The 23,810-nt window shown below is 43.3% G+C and overlaps 1 protein-coding gene across 18 annotated transcripts in view; it reads right to left on the bottom strand.

Annotated features, from left to right (window-relative positions):
• Window positions 1–23,810, bottom strand: part of RBFOX1 (RNA binding fox-1 homolog 1) — a 1,358,182-nt gene that overhangs the window by 1,057,651 nt on the left and 276,721 nt on the right. Inside the window, exon 1 of one of the 18 annotated variants that reach the window (XM_036226164.1) lies at window positions 11,864–22,182. The exons of the other annotated variants lie outside the window; for them this stretch is intronic. The gene's annotated coding sequence lies outside the window, so the exon portion shown is untranslated. Of the gene's footprint in view, window positions 1–11,863; window positions 22,183–23,810 lie in introns of those variants that run through there. 18 annotated transcript variants of the gene reach the window in all.

Raw genomic sequence — 23,810 nt, forward strand, 5'->3', positions numbered from 1 at the left:
TTTCTTCTCTACTCCCACCAGCAGTCAAGTGCCTATAACTCAGTTTGTAAGTTCTCTTTTATTCACCCACATGGATTATTCCTTTAAAAACAAAATAATTTCCACTCAAAGCCTTTCATCTGTTGATCTCAGCATTTCAGAAACTAATTAATCTCTATAATATGCTTGGATCAGCATTTCCCCTTTTGTTTTCAAATGAGCAAACAAACATTATGAAATTAAGCAGATTGCTCAAGGTCATACAAGGAGTCAACATCTGAGCCCAATTTGAACCCAGAATCTCATATCTTCAAGGCTGGGGATGGAAGCACAGACTGAACCCAAGAGCACTGTTGAGAGCACCTAACATACATAGTCATGCATGTCTATATCTCATGATGCTATACAAGTTAGTAACAGTGAGTGACATTTTAGTATAGTCTTATAGAGAGTTTCCAAAATGAAGTACTTTCTCAAGATTCTTATCAGACACATAACAGGCTACTTTTCTTACATTTTTTCCTTCCTTCCATAAGGTGACCATAATTCCCAGTTTGCCTGGCCTTGTTATTCAAATGAAACCTCTTTAACTCTTCAAACCTCACCTATAAAGCATCTTGATCACAACATAACATGATCAGTTAGGTAAATGCAGTCATTTCCTTTCTCGAACCCAGGGAAGAAGACAATCTGTGTGCCCAAAGAAACGATGAGCAGAGAAGACGTGGGATGGTAAGAAAGTAGGAGAAGAATGCAGGAGATGAATGAAGGGAAATTGGCAGAGGTGGTGAATTCTGGGACAGCAGAGATTTCCTGAGACTGAAAGGAAACTGAGAAGGGTGTGGGGCTTTTGGTGTGTCCTCAAGGGTTTGGTTACAGGGTGCTGAGTGTTGAGGTATGGCACAGAATTAGCAGAGCTATCCCTTTCCAAATGGACTGGGCAGGTTTGAATAATGAGCATCCTTGTGATACCCATGAGGTCCCATAAATCAACGGTCCTTGCCTATGTTCCAAGTATTCCTAAAGCCCACTGACAAATGTCTATGTAATATATGGAGGGTGGCAATGTCTATCCTCGGCCCTAATAATCAGCTGTGACTGAATTTCTCAAAATTCTGGTGACTGGATATTCAAAATCATTTAAGTTGATTTTCTGCATCTACATATGGTAGGGTAAAATTCAGACCAGCTCCACTACTCAAAAAAAGAAAAAAAACAAACAAAAAACAAAAACAAAAAACAGCATTCGGTTATCTCCAGTGCTAAAACCTCCCAAACATAAATTTCAAATATAGGGGATTCCAAGTGTTCAATTTACTCTCATGTCCCCACTTGGTTGTCTTCCCCCACCCCCATCTACTGCCATAACATCCCTTAAAGACAAAAGACAGGAGTTGCATGCCTGATTTAGTGGGTGTCTTGAAACAAGCAATTACGAAAGACGTCAGGCTATCGTTCTTCCATGGCAGAAGACGGTGGGCCAAATGTTTTATCCCTCAGTTACTGTTCCATATGATAAAAAATATACCCATGACGTGTAACTTCAATTGTGCATATGTTTACTAAACTGTAAATGATTAATTTATTATCCAATTTTCTTGTCAATTTGAGAGATGTTTTTTAATTCCTGCAAAGGAAGAAGGGAATTTAACACACCGTCTAGTTCTCAAGGTTCCAATCTGGAGTGCCCCCAAGTATTTATGAAACGCCATCTACTCTAAGTCATTGTCTGCATCCCATTAGGGCGGGGGGTGGGGGGAAATCTGTGAGTCCCCAGGGGAATGATCCACAGCGCTAGCTGGACATGGAGCAAAGGAGAGATTACCATACTCTATCAGGACCATGCATTTTGCCCTTTCAACAGCATAGAATACAATGAGATTTAGCCTTAACTTTATATCTTTATATTTGCATGAATGGAAAGAATCATTGTTGCTCCTGAGGTTCAAATGAACAATCTAAAATTTGTTACTGCTTCATTTCTTAGTAAAAACGTTAGTATTAAAAAACTATAGAATTTGATGTACTTAAGATATTCTACTATCCAGAAACCAAACAATTATCTAGAAATACTGTTTAAGTGTTCTTCTTGCAACATACGCTTCTGAAATTCAATAAAAGCAAAATAAGACTCGGTGTCTTCTTTTAAACAAAAACACTTGCGAAACATCTTGAACACTTAACCATCAAACAGCTGCTTGTGCCCACAAATTCAGAAAACAGTCTTTTCGAAGATAATAAACTGGAGGATGAAGACATAGTGGGAATCCAGGGTGAGCCTCCTCCAACTTTCCTCGACAACAGTGTGAAATACTAGAGAACAGTTACCTCCTGTTCTTCCTCTTCTTTTTGTAGACCCAGGAATCCAAGCTCTTTCTCCACTTAGAAAAATCCTACTGTAATGGGTGGACAATTTTACAGTAAGTCAGCATTAAGTATTTACTTCTGACACTGTTAACCAGGGTATGGTAATCTGATCAAGGAGATGCTATTAACCAGGGTAATCTGATCAAAGATATGCTAACGGCCAACTGTTAACCAGGGTGTGGTGATCTGCTCAGGAATGTGCTGGTGGCTATATAAACTGCCTCTTCTGGGAGCTCGGGGCTGATCTCTTCTAACCCTGCCTGGTAAAGAGTCAGTCGCCGGCAGACTAATGGAAGCTAGGGGCTGATTCTCTAGTGGGGAGAGTCAGTCACCATCTGGCTAATAAAGGCTCACAATTCATCTCAATTGGCTCCGTGGGTCTTGGATTTGATTGCACCACAACGCTTATTCTTCAAAAAAGTTTCACAGCCTCTGGGCAACCTCCCATGACTTTCGCTGAAAGAATTATTCGCTCTCTCTTTAATGCTGCCCCATTTTGTACATGCGTTTATTAGAGCACACTGTAATGAGAGCAATATATACGTTTGTTTTTCCTGACTTGGTGGGAGTGATTCGAGGGTGGGCGAGGTATACTATTTGTTGTTCGAAGATCCAGGAATTCTCTTTTATCGGCTTGTTCCCTCCCTGCCTGTCCAGTCCGTCCGGTCCATAAATACCTGCTGCTAACTTTACCCCAAACACACCTGCCCACAGAACTTTGTTTTCATGGTTATCACCTTCCATCATGGCATTGTAGCTTCTCTCTGGGGTGCTGATTTTTTTTCCTTCCACTTTCACCCTCCTACAATCCGTTGGTTCATAACAGACAGAATGATCTTTTAAAAATGTAAATCAAATCATGATAGTCCTCTGTTTAAAAGGTTTAGTACTTTTCTATAAAACCCAGAACAAAATGGACATTTCTTGCAGGCTCGCAAACCCAACTTCAGTTGTTCTCGACTCAGGGAGATCTTGTCGAGCCTGGAGGGGACATCTGGCAATGTCTAGGAAGAGTTTTGGTTGTCAAAATTGGAGGGGCACAGTGTGCTGGTGCATAGTGCGTAGAAGCCAGGGAGGCTGCTAAACATCCTGGAGTGCACAGGACGGCCCCACAACAAAGAATGGTCCAGCCTCAAACATCAACAGTACTGATGCTGAGAAAGCCTGTGTCACGAGACCTACTGTCCACTCGCTCTCCAGCTTCATCTCATGCCACTCTCTTTGTTGTCCACTGAAAGCCGTCTGTATTGGCTCTTCCCTGGTTCTGTACCACTCCGAGCTTGTTTTCACCAGAGGGACTCTGTGCTCATTGTTCCTCAGGCTTGAAATGCTTCTCCCTGACATTTATATGTGCTTCCACATTATTGGGCATGTTTCAGCTTAAAGTTTATCTCTTTGTAAAAGCCACCTTGTACCAACTAAGCTTGAGGACCCACCTAGCCACTTACATTAACTAATTTTAATCCATAGTTTCTTTTCATCTCATTTAAATCATAATTTAAATTGCAACCACCTGTTTTTTTGAGTCACTCAGTAAATTGTAAGTCCGTGAGGGCAGAGACCTGTTCTGTTTTGTTCTCCACTTTATTCCCAGAAACTAACACAGTGCCTGGCATATTTCAGTCATTCAATACATTTTTAAAAACTTAATGGATGTATTAATAAATAATTTGCTCAAAGTAAAACAGTAGGTCCCTGCACTGCCCCTTGGGTCAATGTTATCACCATAAGTTCACTCAAGTTCAGAATCTGGGGGAAGGCAGATTGTGGCTCTCCACCTCCGAGCCAGAAAATAATTAGAATGGCACCTCTAAGAGCTAAGTGGAAAGACTTGGGTTTAAGATAGGTAAATATATCTAATGCATATGCATAAATAAGAACACTAATGTTACACATGCATAAGGAGTCAACGATTACAGCAGACCTTCTAATTACTGCCATGCACCACCGCATAACGATGTTTCGGTCAACAGAAGGCCGCATATACAGCAGCGGTCCCACAAGGTTACAATAGAGCTGAAAAATTCCTCTTGTCTAGTGATGCTGCAGCTGTCGTCACATCTTAGTGCAACACATTACTCACGTTTGTGGTGATGCCGGTGTAAGCAAACCTATTGCACTGCCAGCCGTATGAAAGTATAGCACAGACAACTACGGCAGGAGGCTCTGCCACCTAGGTATGAGTAAGTGCACTCTATGATGTCCCCACAGTGATAAAAATCAGCTAATGACACATGTCTTGTGATGCATCTGCCCTTAACCAGCACATGACCGTCATGGATCAGTGTCCACTTCGAGAACAATGGGATAAACGATACTTCTGGCTGGGGCTTTGCCCACGCATCGTTCCTCTCACAACCATGAAAAGATGGAGTCCTGACCTAGAGCAACTTCGCCAGGACCTTCCAGATGGGTCACGCATCATCCGCTGGTGAAGTTTCACCAACGCTGTGGCATTCCTGCCAGAAACGTTGAGATGGTGACTTAGATGACAGTACGTGTAAGTCGCCTGAAGAGCTGCAATCCCAGAATCCCAAAGCTTGAGAAGGCAGCATCAATTTTCATTACGAGCCTTATTGGTCTGTAGCCTGATTTCTCCTGGGTACGGCCTCACGTCATTGCGTCCCTGTGCCTTCTGGCCCTCGTTCATTTGTCTGGCAGCTGGAACCCGAGCAGAATTTTTGAGTAGGAGGGACGTCATTGATTAGCACAGAAAAAAACCTACTTCATGTTTACTTTTGTCATTCGATTTTAGATGCATGTTAATACAACCACCCTCATACCATAGCCTAGAGAGAAGAATCCAAGATCAAAACATCACAGGTTCTTAGAAGCATAATTGGACTAAGTGGGCCTTCATTTTAAAGTTATGGGAATAGAGCCACAGAGGGGATGGAAGTGAAGAAATCTACTATTTCAAAAGCCAGGTGCTTGCTTTCATGATGATGTACTTAATAATCTCATTTTCTTGAGCACGATCAAGGAAAAAAAGAGAAAGATGTGGTTTAATGATGGAAAAGTCTTTTAAACAACGAGCCCAGGATGTAAGGCGACAACCCACTGGCGTGCAGTCTGCAGTGGCACTACGCGCGCCCTCTCTGCCGAGCCCTGTGCGCATCTGTCTGTGGTCTTCCCCTACTCTCTCCTTTTCCCTGCCAGTGCACACAGGAACAGAAAAGGATGAAAAAGGCAGCCCTTCATCTAAATGACTCACGTATGTGCATCCTGAGTTCGCCTTGTGACCTGAGAGTACTAACGAGCACCCCGCAAAAGTGAAAATGCATCTGGCTGCAACTGGCAAATGATGCAAAGCCAAGTTGGCTTACGAGAAAAAAAAAATAATAATAATAAAGGGGAAATTTACTAGTTCAAGTAGTTGAATAGCTCAAGATGTAGAGGAATTCAGGCTCGGCTGGGGACTTTTTAATATGCCGTTGGGGCTGGTTCTTCTGTGTCTCATTCTCTTCCATCCTCTCCAGAAATGTGAGTTTTATTCTTAGGTTCCACATGGTGCCAAGATGGCTGCAAGCAGCGTCAGACTTACATCCTCCTAAGTTCGAGTAAAATTTTTAAAATCCCACAGACTTCATGTCACTGGTTCTAATGGGCTCACATGCTCAGCTTTGAGCAGTCATGGTGAGTGGTATATATACAGTTCTGATTGGCCAGGTGTAAATTACGTACTTCCTCCTTAGAGACTGAGCTAGTGGGAGCTCTACCAGGAGTCACAGTGGTGGGGGACAAACCCCTGGGCACTCTTATAGAACCAGTGGGAGTGAATTCTGGGCTGCAGAACTGACAGATGCCCACCACAGACTCTAGCAACAAACATAAGTTACTTCGCGGGAGAGCAGAATGCCAAGTGTAGTGAGGTTAATGATACAATAATCAGGCAGCCTAAAACAGTCGAGTAATGCCTGATATTTTCTTTGTTTCACATAACCTTGAGCTGGTGGCTGTTTTATGAGCCTGTAAGCAGATCTGTCATCCTAAATGTCTTGAGTTTAAGTTGATGTTAATGGCTTTATGGTTTAGACCTTTCTCTTTAAAAGGTTTTTTTTTTTTTCCTAATCGAGTCCTCATATAACCTGGGATGGGTCTTCTCTAATAAGCAAGACTTGCAACTTACAATCCATGAAGTGTAAACAGAAATCTATTTGCACAGTGACGGAAATGTGCCCATGCGAACAACAAGTACATGGTGCTCTGAGTTGATTCCACAATAGCACAGAGAAGGTATACCTCCTAACTTCTGTCACCTCATTGAAAATTAGGGGTATGGGTTTTTCCAGGAGGTGAGCTCTGTGATTAAGGCTGTAGTGAAAAGCCAATGGTTGAATTTACAGAAGCTCCTTATTCTCAAGACCAAGTGGTCATCCTCCGGGGTCACTAACCTTAAAAGGCTCCGACCTTGGGTGGTCCTGAACAACTCTACCAACCCTTAAATCATCCCTCTTTGCAGTTCAAGTCAAGGTTGAGTTCCTCTCTAAAACTTACCTGTGTGTCCCATGATGTGGTCCCTGGGTACCTTCCGAGCATCATCTCTGGGTAATCTTCCCCCACCCTGACTCTTCTCTTGGCACTCTTCAATCACACAGACTTTTTATTCTGTACTTTCTCGAACAATCCAAGATGTTTCCAGCTCTCTGCTCTTCTCATCATCAACAACACCTTCCTCCACATCCTCAATCTGGCCCATCCATCTTCTCACAAATAGCTCTTTAGGAATCTGTTGAAATATTTGCTCCTCAGAGAACTTTTTGGGCCTCCCTAACTACAATGCCCCATCTCCTTTGAATGTTTATTGAACAAACCATTCCTGAGGACCTATTATGTGTCAGACACTATTTAGGAACAGAAGATAATGAAAGAACTTCTTGTGTCTCTCATATGCATTTCACATCTTGTGATCATTTGCTTGTCCAGGTATTTGTTGCTTTTCTATCCTTCCCTCTAGAATATAGACTCTATAAGTGCAAGACTTGTGTTTGGTATACCCCCACCTTGGGACTAAGTAGATGTTCAGTAATTTTTAGTTGAATGAATGGAGAAGGACTTGGACTCCCTCGTGTTAATACACAAGAAGTGGAGAAGAACTGACAATAAGAAATAATCTCAGTAGTTAAGGAAAGGCCCACAGGAGAATGGAGGAATTACCCGTATGGGTCCTGGTTTGCCCGCCCAGTGTCCTACCCAAATTGGGCTGCAGTAAATCTCACCTATGATCATATGATCATGAGAACAAGCCAGCCAGATGAAGTCCAGAAATGAGTTCCTGAATGGAATTGCACGGTTGTTGTGGGAGACTATCCCATACAAAGATCTCATGGGCGTACTCTTCCCAAAACAAGCATGTCAGCCACCTGGTACTAGAATTTGATATTTTACATCAAGGAAATGGTATGTTTGGCTTGTTGCTAATAACTGCGAACATGTGATGCTCTGATCATAGCACTGAGCACCCCGTGTGCATTGACACCCTGAGGTCTCATGACAGCATTACAAAGGGGGTTTTGAGCTCATTTTAAGGAAGGGGAAATGAGGGCAAAAAGATAACAAGATGAGCTTAGCTGGTAAGTGGTGGAGCCAGGATCTAAACACAGACCATGTCCTTAACCCTGTGAATACTGTTCTGAGATGCAAAAAGCCAGGGCCCAGCAGGCTTTACGGGCGTGGTCTTGTCCACACTGTTAGCATCTTCCAATGAGAATCTCCACGGTGAGGTTGAACATGATCAGTCCATTAACACTTTAGAGTAAATGTGAGTTTGAGAAACTTAGGAAGGGTAGGGTCTGATGAAGAGAGAGGCAGAGAATTTACAGAAAACACACAGGAAAGAAGGTAAGTAAAGCAAACTCAGATATGGCTATAATTTATACAGAAATAGTTTCTTCTCTAGTGTGAGTTTATTAAGGGGCAGCCTGCAGGCTCGTTCTGATGGGAGGGCACTCCGATTAGAAAGCAAGCATCTGGGGCATGGGCTGAGTCAGATCCCCACGGCGTTGGGCAGGAACTGGAGGCTGCATCTGATCATAACAAACAGCAAAGCTTGCTGCCTCGGTCTTTAATTAAAATGCCACAGCCAAACACTAGGAGACAGAGGCACTTACGAAGTTGTTCACACGTTTACAAAGCGGCCTGGAAGATTAAATTCTCCATTTGTTCCTTCAGAAAAAGAATTCCGTGATTGCATAACTAGATGAATTAGATGTCCTCTACTAGAAGGCAAAGGAGTAATCGTGTGAGTTCCATTTCTTCTTCAACCTACACTCTTGAGAAGCCCTGTATGACTCATGTAAGGTATAAAGAAAACATGTGTAAGCATTCTGGGAGGGAAAAACATATATATATATATATATGGAAGACAGAGATAAAGCAGAAATGACATTGCTTAGTACCACCCTGGCAAAGCCTAGCTGAATCGAAATGCGTGATGGGGGCAGGAAGACTGCAATTTACTGCAATATTTGTATATTATTTTTATCTTCCTCCACAAATAAGATGATGATTGAATTCAAATCACATTTCAAACAGGATTCATTGCTGAAATGTCAAAAATGAGGTAGCACTCAAGTCTTTGCAAAACCTTGAAATCTGTTCCATAAAAGGCAATTTCAGCATAAAGCATGGTTAACCTTGAATCGTTAGATTAATGATCCAGCACCTTTCAACTGAGCGCCGATGAATAAACAAAACTTTACAAGCAAATTTAGCAACATCTTAGAAGAAGAAAAGCAAAACCAATCAAGGGATGAATGGTGGTGAAACAGAACAGAACATTTTGGGGCAGAAAGAGAGCGATAGCAGTAAGGGTACTGTAGAGTACAAGAAATCTTCTTTTCCTTAAAATCCTCATGCCATATAGGACTCATGCTGTTTAAAAACAAAACAAAAAACAACAACAAAAAAGGGAATCCACCCCACCCCCACAGCAATGTCTTATACTTTGAGGATGGGTTTAAAATCGTAACTTATCTCACCTATTGTGCTGTGTTTTTAGAAGGAATGTGGTGTATGTGAGTTGATCTGGTCTTTACCAAATAAAGGATACGAGATAGAAAAGAAACCTACATCACTCTACAGATGGCCTCAGGACACAAAGAAAAGACACATGTGTGTGTGACCGAGCCTCTCATGCAGCAGAGAGTGTCTGACAGAGAGGCAAATGACGCCAAGTTTAAGAGATTCAACTTCAGTTTAACTATGGCCTTCACATCACTCAGAGCTGAGATCTACTCCATCCAGGCTGCATTAAAACCCTCACTTTAAAAACAATAAAGTCAGATCCTGCTGGAATATTCGCCGACATTGTGGGGAGTGACATGCATACATATGTACGCTTCTTCTGAAGAAGGCACGGGAATGAGCCGGCACATGTCGGCAAGTCACTGGGCAGCCTGCATGCACTTCTTGGGCACCAGATGTCCAACACCCCTGCTCACTCCTAGGAATCCGCTGCCTCAGCAGCTAAGCCGGAGCTGGCCACTGCTCAAGCTCTGGTTTGTCTGGGTCTGATGTCCCCAGGTCTATTGCACCTTCTCCTGCTTTGGACAATAACTGACACTCATCAACAGGTTTGGGAATGTGGCTGTTTTCACACTGAAGCCAGGCTCCTCCCTGTTACACAGATGACCTAGCTGAGGCCTGGGGGGCTGGAGCAGCTGTCTCAAGGTCATGCCATTCTTTAGGGGGAAGGGTAAATATACCTACGTACCTCCCTCCCTTTCTTCTCCCACATTATATGGATGTTTACGACGTTACAGACACCGTGCCACGCTTTAAGACAGGGGTGACAGACTATGACTCTCCAGCCACCAGCATGCTGCCTGTTTTCACGTGGTCCACAGGCTAAGTGTAGGCTTTGCAATTTTAAATGGCTGAGGAAAAAAAAATCAAAAGAAGATTACTATTTTACAATATATGAAAATTATATGAAGTTCATTTTCGGTGGTCGCAAATAAAGTTTTCTTGGAACACGAACACACCCATCCCTTTGCATGTCTTCTATGGCTGGCCTGTGGTTCTCTTCAGGCTACAAAGGTGGAATTGAGTAGCCCCAGAGTAGCCCACAAGCCAAAAATATTTACTATCTGGTCCTTTACAGGACAAGTTTGCAGAGCCCTGCCCTAGGAGATAGCAACAGATAGGCAGAATTTGCAGCAGAAAAGGAGAGAGAGCTATTGTACCTGTGTCTTGTGAACCGCCAGACCAGGGGCAGACCAGATGAATGCGTGGAGGTGTGAAGGAATCCACCTGCTTTCATAGGCAAAAAACGCAGGCCCAGTTCCAGTGGTGGCAGCTGTGGCAGATGAGGCCATGAGGACCCAAAGCCTGGCCTTGCACACAGGACTCCACAACCCCAAAGCCATGACAGAAGCAAAATGCTCTGTGTCTCACAAATGAACAGGGGCAGGCTCAGATTGGAAGACTCAAGGAAGTGTTTGACATCCAGAAAGTGGAGTCTAGAGGCTGAGACAGAGCTCATTACTACCCTCGTCTGCCCCTCCCAAACTGCACCTCCTTTAGCATCAACCCTCCCGGCTAAAGAGTTGAGTACAGTCACTCAAGCTACCAAGCTACGAACCTCGGTCAGATCTGACCTCTTCTTCTTGCTTGCCCCAAAGGTCACCATGTCCATCACGCCTCACTCCCTAGACCCCATCCCTTCTGCTTTAGATCCAGTCCTGTTGTCTCCCATCGGATTTCCTCCAATAACTTCTCTAAAGCCCACGGCCCCAGCCTCGCAGATATCGCCTCTCTGATCTGGCCTCTAAAATATTTCTGCCATCATCACTGTAGACCACGAGTCTCCCGGCAAGCATACAGAAAGAGACATGCCATGACAAGTCATCACCGAAACGCACATAAAAATGTGCGGGCCTTTTGTTTGCTCATCAAACTGGCAAAAGTTGGAAAGATCAATAAGTCCGGCATGGGCAAGGGTGCATGAAAAGAGGCTCTTTCAGATGCTGCTGGTGGGTGTGCAAACTGGTAAGGCATTTGCAACAGGCAATTTGGCAATATTTATTGAAATTTATTATGTGTTTTCCTTCAGAACCAGCATTATTCTCCTTAGTATCTATTTTAGGGAAATGCTTGTATAAGCCCCCGAAGAGATTGGTTCAAGGACGCTCACTACAGCAATGTTTATCAGAGGGGAAAAAGAAAAGAGAAAGAAACGACCTAAGCACGCACTTAATTCCACACCCGCATCTGATTTAATGGTTCAAAGCTTTAACCACCATCTATTCTTCCTCTAGAACTTCAGCTCATACACTCATATGCCCCTCTGTGTTTCCATCTCTGGATCCTACAGCTATCCATTTTCTCTTGGTCCACACTATGGCTACTGAGTTATTCTTTATTAAAATGAACAAACAAACGCATCATGCGCCATGCAGATCCATGCCATTCTAGGCGTGGGGTCAACATTCCCGCCGCACCCAGCACTGCCGACACCATGGCTACTATCGCCTTCCCAAGGAGAATGAAAGTCCACCTTGACCGTTATACTTACTCTTCGATTCCCAGGGCTTGGAGCACAGAAGACACCCAATGACAGTCTTCAGGATGAACGAATTTCTTCTCCCGTTTTCCATGTGGCTATTTAAAGCACCATCTACTTTCCTCGCATCTTCAGTCTCCCCCACCTTTCAGATGCCTCCTACTTCAGAAGAGAAAATAAATGCCAGCGGAGAGGAACTCTCTCCAAATCCCTGCTGGGAAGACTGCGGACTCCCTCGTGCCCAAGAGTTCTTCTTTCTCCTCCTCACACGCGCCCCTTCTCACATCTGCTCTCTCCTGCATGAACCTTGCTCTGTGAGACAGACACTTTCTCCCAAAGTGTTCCGCATCAGACTGCGACCGGCCTTTTTCCAGTACTGAGACAGGCTCCCGTATCTCCACCTGATGACCTCTCTTGCCCTCATGCCTATGTCTGCCTACGCTTCTACATCCTCCCCTTGATTTCTTAACAAGGCTTAGTGAGACTGTCTACTGACTTTCTCAACTTCCATTTGCTCCTCAATCCCACCACCACCTGGAATCTGTCCGTCTTTATCACTACAACAACATCCACACCTTCCTCATACCTAAACCCAATGGTTAGGTCCAAAGCCTTCTATGACTTCGCCTCTGTGAAATGTTTGACATGGATGGCTATTCTGGTCATTTTTCTCCCACTGGCATCCATTAGGTGACGCTCTCCAGGGTGTCCTACTTTTTGGCTCACTCTCTCAGTTTTTTAGTGGGTTCTTCATCTGCCCTCCTATAAACACTGAATTTCCCCAGCCTTTTGTGCTGGGTAGGGCGGTCACATAATTTGCTTTCCAAACTTGGACACACTAAAATTGAAAGGGGGTACTATCAGCAATTATGCTGGGGGAACAGACATACGGTAGGAATACCCTGGTTCGTTGGGAGGTGTGGCCACCCTAATTCTGGGACTTGACTTTTCATTCAGCCTCTCAGAGGAACATCTTCCATTCCTATGGTTTCAAAATTCCTATGGTTTCAAATACTACTGCCCCTCAGTCAGCTACCTACACCCAAATCTCATCTGCGTCTCCTGCAGGAGCTGAAAACTCAATATTTCCTTAGTGTGCTCAGCCTCTGTCCCCTCAAACCTGTTCCTTATTTGCAGCAAAAGTGACCCCATCCACTCAGATACCCAGGTTAGAAACCCAGGCACAGTCCTCCTTCCTCATCCCTAATGCACAATCGCCAATTCTCATCTCCTGTGCTATACGCTGCTCACGTGTGTCTCATTAATTCCTTCCCCACTGCTACTTTCCTTTCCAGGGCTGATCTTCTCTCGATGGGATCAATGCTACAGATTCCAACCGCACCCCTTACCTCCATTTCTGCACACCCCGCCCCATCCCTGACCCTTCTGTAAGCTCCAGGAAGAGCAATCTTCCTACAGAACCATTCGCGGGGTTTTATAAACATGATGATTATGGACTGGAATAACCACGATGAGGGAAGTAAAGGGGATGTTCAGATCACACATGATGTGGGGGCCATATACTTTAATCACGGAGGGTAGCATTTGCACCGAGCACTGAAGGATGAGGAGCCAGATGACCAATGGGGAGGGGCACCCCAGGACTCGGGAGAAGCCACTACAAAGGCCCCACGGCGGTGAACAGCTTAGCTAGAATTGGGATAGCGTGTACACGCTCCCACGGCACCAGACGGCCCGAGAGACAGCTAGCTGTGTGTCTTCCGATGCGCCCGCCATGACAGGTTGGGACACCAAGACCAAAGTGATGAACGGCAACTCCTGCCTGTCTCAACAACCTTAACTGGAGTCACTTGGAATGCGCCGAAAGGCAAATACAGAAAAAGCTGCCCCGGGAGTTGTCGGGAGGACCGTGGCTCCAACGGGTGCTGGGTCCGGGTAGCCCTCTCCCTGACAGACGCAGACGCGTGGAGCCCCAGGCTCCTTTAGAGGTGAATGGGCGAGGACAGAGGGGGACGTGCTGGCAGCTGTGCTTGAGCTGGGGCAGAAGGAGCTCGAAGACTGTGGGGAGCTGAGGCGGTGACAAACATCTGCTGCTGGCAGCCACCACCCCGAATAATAGAGGCTCTGGCGGCCGAGCCCCAGTCTGATCTTGATAAATGAGCCATCGTCTTAGACCGGAACATGGTAGAGCCATCCTTTAAACACCCATGGTCTCCTGGGAACAAGAAGAGGACACAGGAGAAGAGCACCCGATGGCCTTCTTCCGTTTTAAAGGGCAATTAAGCGCCGGGATTAGTGGCAACACACAGGGCACACCCTGGAGCATGAAGAGCCTTTGAGACGCGTCCCTCTGAGCCAGACAGGGTTTTCGAACCCGATGGAAGCAGAAAGGCCGGCAATGGCGTGGGCCAGGGACGCATGCCCAGGGCGCTTCATCCCATTCCGTGTGGCCGACCACTCCATTACCGCCGCTACATAAAATTACATTCCTGATTAAAATTTTAGTGCCAAACATTTTATATGATTACCGACAGAAAGTCAAAATTTGCATTTAAATAGACGTATTAAAAACACTCCGCGGAGGAGAGAAGGACAGCAAAGCAATCTTGGGGAGCCTTTTCAGAGAGGGCGAGGCACTCCGGTGTCGATTTCTCATTTCTGTAAACACAGGCCCTGACCCTTCCAAACTCCGCTGGAGTGCAAGCTGTGCGAGCTTCTGCTCAGACACGACTGCTCAGTTCTCCTGAGCTAAGACTCGCTGGAGCCCATGGCGCTATCATTCATGCATTTGTTCATTCATTCCACAAAAATGTATGGCCCACTGTACTGTACTGTGTTGAGTAGTGCTCCCCCACACATACACAGAGAACCTCAGAGTGTGACCTTATTTGAAAACTGGGTCTTCACAGATGCCATCAAGTTAAGATGAGGTCATACTGGATTAGGGTGAGCCCTCATCCAGTGACGGACATCCTTATAAGATGCCAGAGGACACACAGACACACAGGGAGAAGGCCATGTGACAATGCAGGCAGAGATTGGAGCGGGGCATTTGCAAGTCAAGGAATGCCAAAGATCCCGAACAATCACGAGAATCTAAAAACGGCAAGAAAAAACTCTCCCCTAGAGCCTTAGCAGGGACCGTGGCCCTGACAACTCCTTGATTTCGGACTTACGGCCTCCAGAACTGTGAGAAAATAAAGTTCTGTTGTTGTAAGCCACCAAGTTTGTAGTATTCTTAGTGCTGTCCAAGGAAACGGATACAGTGATCATGAAACCATTCGGCTGAGCCGTTATCCAAGGACCGATGCCCTTACAAGAAGAGGGAGATTTGGTCACAGAGACATGGCCAGAGCGAAGAGGCACAGGGAGAACGTGATGTGACAACTGAGGCACAGAGTGGAGAGCTGGAGCTCCAAGCCTAGGAGCATCAGGGATTCCTGGCAGCTCCCAGAAGCTGGAAGAGCCAAGGGAGGCTTCTCCCCTTGAGCCATCGGAGGGATCGTGGCCCTGCAGACACTTTACGTCACGCTTCTGACCACCAGAACTGTGAGGGAATAAATTTCTGTTTTTAAGCCACCCAGTTTGCGGTACTTCCTTAGCACGGCCCCAAAGCGAAGATGCTTGCCTGCTAAGAGCCGGCTAGGTGCTGTGGCCACAGCAGTGAATATAAAGAACCAAGCTACTGAGCTCATGGAACTTGGAGTCTAGTGGGAAAGAGAAACCACTCAAGGAATCACAGAAATCAATGCACAATTGCAACAGGGATAATTGCTGTAAGAGAGATCATCATAAAAGGAGAATTCACAATGGAAGAGGCTTTGTTTGCTCAGAAGTCATGGAATGGATCCCTACAGAAGTGGATCAAAGAGCTCAAATAGGGATATAGAGTCATTAAATACAGAGGAGATGGGTGCAGGGGGAAAAAAGGCTACAGGAAGGGCCATCCTTGGCACATGCCCACCTGCTGGTACTGAAAGCATCTGTGTGACCATCTCTCCTTGGACCCTGATCAGTAAGGGGCTGTGTTCTTACTGTTTATTTGGAAGACAGGAGGGAGAAGGGGTAGGGAGGATTCTGTTCATAATGGATTCCTCTGTGTTGAGATTCTGAAAACCTCTGGGTACTCGGCCCAGCTCTGCCGCTACCCAGAGCTGACTGACCTTGGCTTAATGAAGGGTCTTGTGAGTTGAGTCTGGGGGTTTCCATCTGGATGAGGAGGAGCCTGGGCTGGCTGGCTTCCAAGGGGCTATCCAGCAATGGTGTGGTCCTGCATATTGCAGAATGGGTAGAGACTAGACAGTGGTCTTCCTAGAGCCCAAACCACAACCTTTGTTATCTTCCACCTAACTGAATGTGATCACCTGCCCAAAGATGTTCAAGAAAGAACACAAGTTCTCTTCTACTGGCTTTGCCTTGGGGAAAAAAAATAGAGCTGCACCCAAAGCTGAACAGGTTTATTCATTTTGTTCTTAGAACCATATACTGTGGCTTTGTTAAAAAGAGAAATTAACATGGGGGAAAACAAATTCTTTCACGTAGCAAAACAGTGCTCAATAAATGGCTTTGGAGACTGACCTGGGGAATTTGCTGTGAAGGCCACTTGCAAAGTTTACAGAAAAGTGCCACATTTCCATTGAGGTTTTAGCAATGGAACCTCAACATGTTGCACCACAAAACACCTCCTCCCCCCAAAAGAAATGATTTCTGATATTCCCTATGTACACTCCCATTGGCCTGCAAATGTTTTAAAGTTGGACCTGGCAAAGCCTCAAGTAGAGAATGTGAAAAAGGAGCAAAGAGGAACAGCAGTAGTTCAGAGTCTTTGTTCTGTAGGCTGTTTTCACGCTTCCTCAGGTGAACGGATTTTGAAAACTGCCAGTTGCTAACAGGAATCCCACCTCTTCAGACTGATAAGATAAATCTTGACAGCCTAAGAAATCTTTATTTCACTCAGAAGTTATTTGTTCCCATCTCATGCTCACAGATTAAGAATAAAAATTGATTTGTCTTCAAAGGAAGGCATTTTATAATTCAGATTGCCTTCGCCCCACCCCACCTGTGGACCACTGACTACACAATGATAACCAGTGGCAATAACAATCCCTGTGTCTTGGACCTGGATGGGAAAATGTTCCTTTGCATGAGAATATTTTGGCCAGGATGTCAAATACCTGGGGAAAAAAAGACATTTCCAGCTGGAGGGATGTCTCTACATGTTCTTACCTTACGTAGCATCTTGTCTTCTGTTTTAAGCTTTGATTATGAAAATTTTCTCTACAGACACCAAAAAAGAAAAGTAAACATCTTAAAAATTAGTATTTCTTTTCATAATATCAGGGTGAGAAGAAATAGCTACTCACTTCATTTGTGTGAGAAAATAAAAAGAGATGGTAAAAACAGTATTTCAGAGCATGAACCATTTAAACTGAGTGCCTTCCATCAACTCGTAAACAAACTCCTTCTAGCCTGTTCAACTGCCGGAGCATGATGTGACCCCAAATTGTCTGATGTTAGACATTGGTTCCAGGGTAAAAGTTTGTTCCTTGATTATATGACCCAGTGAGTAATTACAAGACTACATAATGCCCATCCATGCTTAAAATGCAGCTAATTTAAGTAGATTAGCGATTAAATGATCTCAGGACAAATGTCTGTCCAGAGAGAATGAATCAAGCCCACATTCGATGTCAAAAAAAACTGATAAAGCAGCTTCAATTTTCTTGACAAGTTAAAAGAGATAATATTTGCTGTTGTTGTAACAGACTAACTGACTTAATAACAAATTGAATATTAAGTACTTTCTATGTGCCAAGCACTGTGGCAGATACAAATTCAAAGGTGAACTCAGACTTTTCCTATCAGCCCTTAAGAGCAGACTTTAGGTCTAAAGAGCAACTGACATGAACTAGAACTTGCAGCTGAGTTAACCATTCTTTCCCAAATGCTAGGTATAATTAATAGCTGCATTTTGATTAGAGATACACCTAAGGCTGTTCTCAAAACAATCTCCTCTTTCTTTTTCTTTCAAATATCTTTTCCATTATTTCAATTAACCCATCCAATCTTTCTATTCTCCCACCCGATAAATTCAGCAGAGAAGATCTAAGAAAAATTCATGAATTCTGTAAAACTGGGTGAATTTGGAGAGAGGATGTCAATTTTTATTTATAAAAAATTAATATGAAATATTTAAGATACATACATAGTATAATATATAACACAACACACACCATGTTTTCTAAACTCAGTGTAATAAATAAGATGTTACCAACAGGTTAGAAGCTTCCTGGATACTTCTTGCATAGACGTATATGCATGAATATACATATGTATCCTATATTCCTTAAGCAATATTATTTTTCATGTTTTTAAATTTCACATTGGTGGTAACATATCCTTGCTACTTCTGGTTTTTCCAACATTAAAATTTGATATTTACCTACTAGTTCACTTTTCACCACTCTATAGTATTCCATTGTTTTACTTGACTAACAATTATCTTTAAATTCTCATTTTGATAACAGCTTGGGTTTTTCCCAAATTAAAACAAAATTCTGCAAGCTATGCTACTACAAACATTAAAAAGGAAGGGCAGGGTTCTTTCTCTCTTAACCACTGGTATGCCTCTTACGGATAATCTTGACTTGGCATGTATGGCTAATTAATAAATATTTGTTGAATAAGTAGTGAATGAATGCATTGCTTATAAAAACCCCCAAAGTGATAAAGTAGATGAACATAAACTTTTCCAGAAGATCTAAAGAATACAAACATGAATGGACGCTTCAATCACAGAGCAGAGAAACTATCAGCATGGAAGAACTAGAGCAGATACAATGAATTGAAAAGAGATGTAGACGTGTACAGCACAACCAGAGAATTCAGAAGGTACAAATCAGGAACCAGCTCCATAAAAGTAATTGTAGGAAATAAATCTGAAATTTAACATGCAGCATTTGGGTGTGTGTGGCAATAATTGGGTCAGAGAAATACTATCTGCCAACATGCCACCTCTACTCCTTAGCTATGCCCTCACAGACTGAAGATCCATGTGACATTGGGCAGCTGATCTTCCAGGGGTGGCCTCAGCCCCATTGTGCATGCCTGGGTTAATAGGTTTCCAGCTAGCTGTGTGGTATTTTCAATATTTATCATCCAGGGTACACAATACAAGCCTCATCTATGTAATTGCTTGAAGATCAATATTGTTGGAGAGAAACAATCAGTGAATCTGAATGCTAAGCATACAAAGAGAAGAAGAAGGATCCAAAGTGGCTGGAAACTACCCCAAAGGCTGTGTTGGGTGGAGAGGACCACTCCATCTGCTTTTTATGTTCCAAAAAGGAATATACACAAGTAAGTCTTAACTTGGTGCTATTTCTACCTCCACAGTGACACTTTCCTAATCTACTCTGCAGGTAGAAAGTTAAGCTGAAATAATAGGGATCTGTGTTCCAGAGTTGAGGCCTTAGGCAGCCCTAGTACCGAGAGGAAGATGGGCATGGTGTGGGGGTTGAAACAGTCTTTCTGATTCTTTTTAAATGCCTTTTCTTTTTGTTCCTGGCACCATATTCCCTTTTTTGTTATGACAATCATCCTAACTGTCTAAAAGGGATGACAGAAAACACGCAGGATTGGTTTCTACCACATGAAAGCGAAACACCCCAGTTTTCTCTCCCCCACCCTTGTTACCACCTAATTGCAAACACACAGGAAGATCTGGGAAGAGATGATCCTGCAGTGACCGAAGGACCTGCTGATAATTCAACGCAACTCAAGTCTGGGTTCCAGCTGTCAACATCAGTGCTCCTGCTTTATTCATTCTGTCTTGGCTTTATAACCTGTGTTAAGATGGAACTTCAGCTTTCCCTTCCAAAGCTCAGCTGGGAGACACAAGCTGCCACTGTGAAATGAGGAAGGGAACAGTGGGACACGCCAATGGACAGAATGGAAAAGCCAAGAGATGCCTCACAAAGCAGTACATCCTATCGTCGTGAGCACATCTTTTATGGAAGACATGTAGAAAGTGCTTACTGTTGACGGAGCACACACAGTGAGAAGAACCCAACATGGCAGGCATAGCTTGTATGCAATACGGAAAGCCACTGTGATATTCCTTTGAGGCAGAAAATTGCAGTTCAAAAAGAACTGGTGTCCATTATTGGGTCCGCTTCATGCTAGTTCTGCAACCTTATACGTGTCATTCGAGCTACCTGTGGCTTAGTTGCCTCATCTATAAAATGAAAATAATAGCAGCACCTGTTCCCTAAGGTTACTGTGATGATCAAATAATCTATTTAAAGTGCTTGCACAATCTGGCACAGGGTAAGCTACTGCTATTTATTAGTGCTTCAACATAAGTATCGAGGGTTTTTGCGATGTTCATCCTCTTGGAGGACAATGTAGAGGAGACACAGATGACTTAACTTTGTTCCTCAGATGACAAATCCATTTTACATTCTTAAATTCCAACTTAGATCAAGGTTGTTTGTCACGGTCTTGTGTATCTCCACGGGGAAATGGTGGGAGACCTAATGTTTATAGTATTTGAGATATATGAAAAAAGACTTTTGATTCAAATGTTTGCAATCTTAACTCTGCAGATTATAAATGTAGAACAGTCTTTATAGTTCAATATCCAAAAGCAAGAAGAATTATGGAAGATAGGTATCTATCTCCAGGTAGTATAGCCACCTCTGGCAGCCGGAGACCAGGAGAAAGTTGGGCAAAGAGCCAGTGGAGTTAGGATGTGGCTTATATTTCTAAAAAGTACTGGAAAAAAATAATATTAGAGGAGGAGGAGAAAGCGAAAACAAGAAAGACAATCAGTAGCAGTGGAAGAAGCAGCTGCAGCCCCCATCTATCAATGTGCCTTCTACGTTATATGTCTGTACTACATACAGATATAGATAGATACCATTTAATTCTCTTAAATTCCCAGCAAGTTAGAAATTCTTCTTCCATTTTACAGACATGGAAACTGAGGTTCACTTTCTTGACCAAGGTTATTCACAAATAATGTGGTGATGCCAAGATCTAAATCTAGCTTTTAGTGACTCAAAATTCTATGTTCTTTCCATGGTACAACATTGCATCAAAAAAACATGTACATGTCCAGAAGAATTGGTGGTGAGGTGGTCTCATTGTCTGGGTTTTATTATAAGAGAATATTGCATATATCATCCACCCTGTGCCCACCACTCCCCAGAGACAAAGAAACTTGAGGAGCAAAGATGTATCTGCTCAAAGAATGCATGTGTGCGCCCATATATACTCATCCATCCATTCATCTGTCCATCCATCCATCTATCTTCTATCTATTTTAAGAACAGAGGGCCCTACCAGACAAATTTATAGCTGCTATTCTGATAGCAGAGCCAGACTGTTAAGAAAAAAAGCTATTTTTTTTTTCCAAAAATCTCTCTTTTTTTTTAAAGGTGAATCCCATTTTAGGCTCATCAATTTTGATGACTATGCCTTTGCCAAGACCTGTCCCTGTGAGATGCTACAATCTGAGGAGGTAACGCTCCCCACTCGCACTGTCGAACACCCACACTGAAATTTTGTCTCACGGTTTTGGACAGAAGTGGGGCACTCTGAACTGGGCGAAAGTTATGACAGGACTACACTCCACCCCGCTCTAGTTACTATGGGAATGTGCTACATTCAGCCACTCCCTTTACCTTCTGCTCCACTCTCCCAAGTCAACAAACAAGAGAAAAACAAAGGGTCCGTCCACAGGAATTTCTTAGAGTTCCTTTGATAATTGTGGGATACAGAGTGTAATTCAGGGTGAGGAATGACACATGAGGATGATTCCTTCTCAGTGATTAGAGCAAACACATCACATTCAGAAAGAGAACTTGGACCACACAGCTCTTCCCTATAGCCGAAGGTTATCATGAAAAAGTGTGTACACACATGCACACACACTCATGCACACATGGGCCCACTGTCCCATGCCCCCACACACATACACGCATGCATATTCACATGAACACTGGAGGGAAAAAATGGCCAGCTGAAAGTTCCCGCCCAGGGCCCAACAGTGAATAAATGAGATCTGCTCCGAAGAGAAGCTTCCTTGGCCCTGTAGCCTGCCTCACACGGCAAGGTGAGTGTTAAAAATCATGATGCTGAGCTGGCACTGTCTGAACACTGGGAGGTAGGAGGAAGGGAAGGAGAGAGTGGGGGCAAAGAGAGAGGAGGTGAGACCGCAGAGAGAGGAAATAAGGCAAGGGGCAGAGGGGAAAAAGCAAGAAAAAAATACAAGAAAACTTTTCACCTTGGCAAACCAAATAGCTAGCTTTAAGCAGGTAAAGGGCTTTATACCCGTTGGGGAAAGCACTTTTGAATTCTGCCAGCATCTGAGCACCACACATGTTGAAAAAGGTCCTATTTTTCTTGGCTCGTGAAGGAGACTTGGACTTCTCACGGCAGCAGGGAACAGACGCTGTGGCATAAGGATCCCAGAGGGGGTAGGCAAAACCTTTCATTCCTTTCCAATGGCTTGCTGCCACAGTTCAAATGCAAAATTCGGGCCACTATTCCACTAACAGCACAGATAAGCCTCCTTGGGAGAATAAGTCTATTGGAACTACATTCTTGTTTCTCTACTTTTTTTTTTTTATATTTCCTTTTTATTGTATTCTATAAGATGACACATGTATTCCAATATTTTACCTATGTAGTCCTAGTTTCATTTAATAAAACATCTCTTTCATTTCCTAGGCCAAAAATATCACAGAATCAGACAGACTTCATTAAAAAGTAACAAAGGGGTCTGATTTTACATGGACACAATTATTATTTCTGTCACTGGGTGTCAGTGAACAGAGCAATTGATTTTCATGTGAAATTCATTTCTTCCTTTAGCCTCATAGCAAAGCCCCAAAATGTTTTCCTGTTTAATTTTCAAAACTTTAAAGATGATACTTAGCTTGTGGATGTTTTTATTGTTGTTTTCTTAAAGAAAGTAACACTCATTCTTGCCAGAAACAATCTCGACTACTCTTAAAATGGTGGTAGTGTAAAGCTTAGACAATTTCAAAAGAAACGTTTAAATAAATAAACTCATCAATTACATTCCAGAAAATCTCTAGATTACTCTCTACCTTTGATAGCTATTTCTGTTTCGCTCTATGCATCATCAGTCTACTCTCTAATGAAAGATTTAGGTTTTTGTGCATATCATGTTTAAATTTCTAAATCTGTTTTTTCCCTCAACACATTGTTTATGCAATTAAACTATAGCCTAGGAAAAGATGTCATTAGCTTGTACTACAGACGCATTATTAAAAGTTTATTACACAACTAAAGGCCGCATTATGAAAAATAATCTCCAAAAATCGTGTGAAGTTGAGAATTTATGCATTTTCTATAGAAGTAAAAAACACTTTTGAAGCCAATTGAGCTATTTAATGAGGCAGAGCAATGTTAGTTTCCTTTAACTTAAAAAGAAAAAAAAAGATTCTTCTGATAGGTTTTCAAGTCTGTATTAGATCATTTCATATTGAGAGAATACCTGTGCAGACGTGCCTTGAGAGACCCAAATGATTGTGTCAGCTTTCGCCCAAGAAATTCTGTTCCCAGGGACAGCTATACAACCCTGTCACCTTACTCATGTGTTACACATTCAGAGTAGGGACCAGGCAACACTGAAGAGACAATTAGCTTACGTAGTCTCTATCCCCTATTCACACCTTGACCTTCCTTCCTCAAATTCCACAGGAAAGGTCAATGAAATCCCACCACCAATGTGATGCCTGGCTGTACAGTAAAATCCAATAAAAAATAAACCATGTCATTTCCCCACAGGTCACTGCACAGGCATCAATAACAGGAATCTGTGATCACCAGTGACCCGAGCTAGACCATAACCAGTCACCTTCTGGTTAAAGCCACCACTATTCTAGTATCAATCTATGAAGCCATCCATTTACTCTGCCCTCTACCTTAACCTAATCTAATTTGCACGTTGTAACAGAAAGCTGCT

This window comes from Rousettus aegyptiacus, unplaced genomic scaffold, assembly GCF_014176215.1.
Source record: "Rousettus aegyptiacus isolate mRouAeg1 unplaced genomic scaffold, mRouAeg1.p scaffold_m13_p_8, whole genome shotgun sequence".
Taxonomy (NCBI): Eukaryota; Metazoa; Chordata; class Mammalia; order Chiroptera; family Pteropodidae; genus Rousettus; species Rousettus aegyptiacus.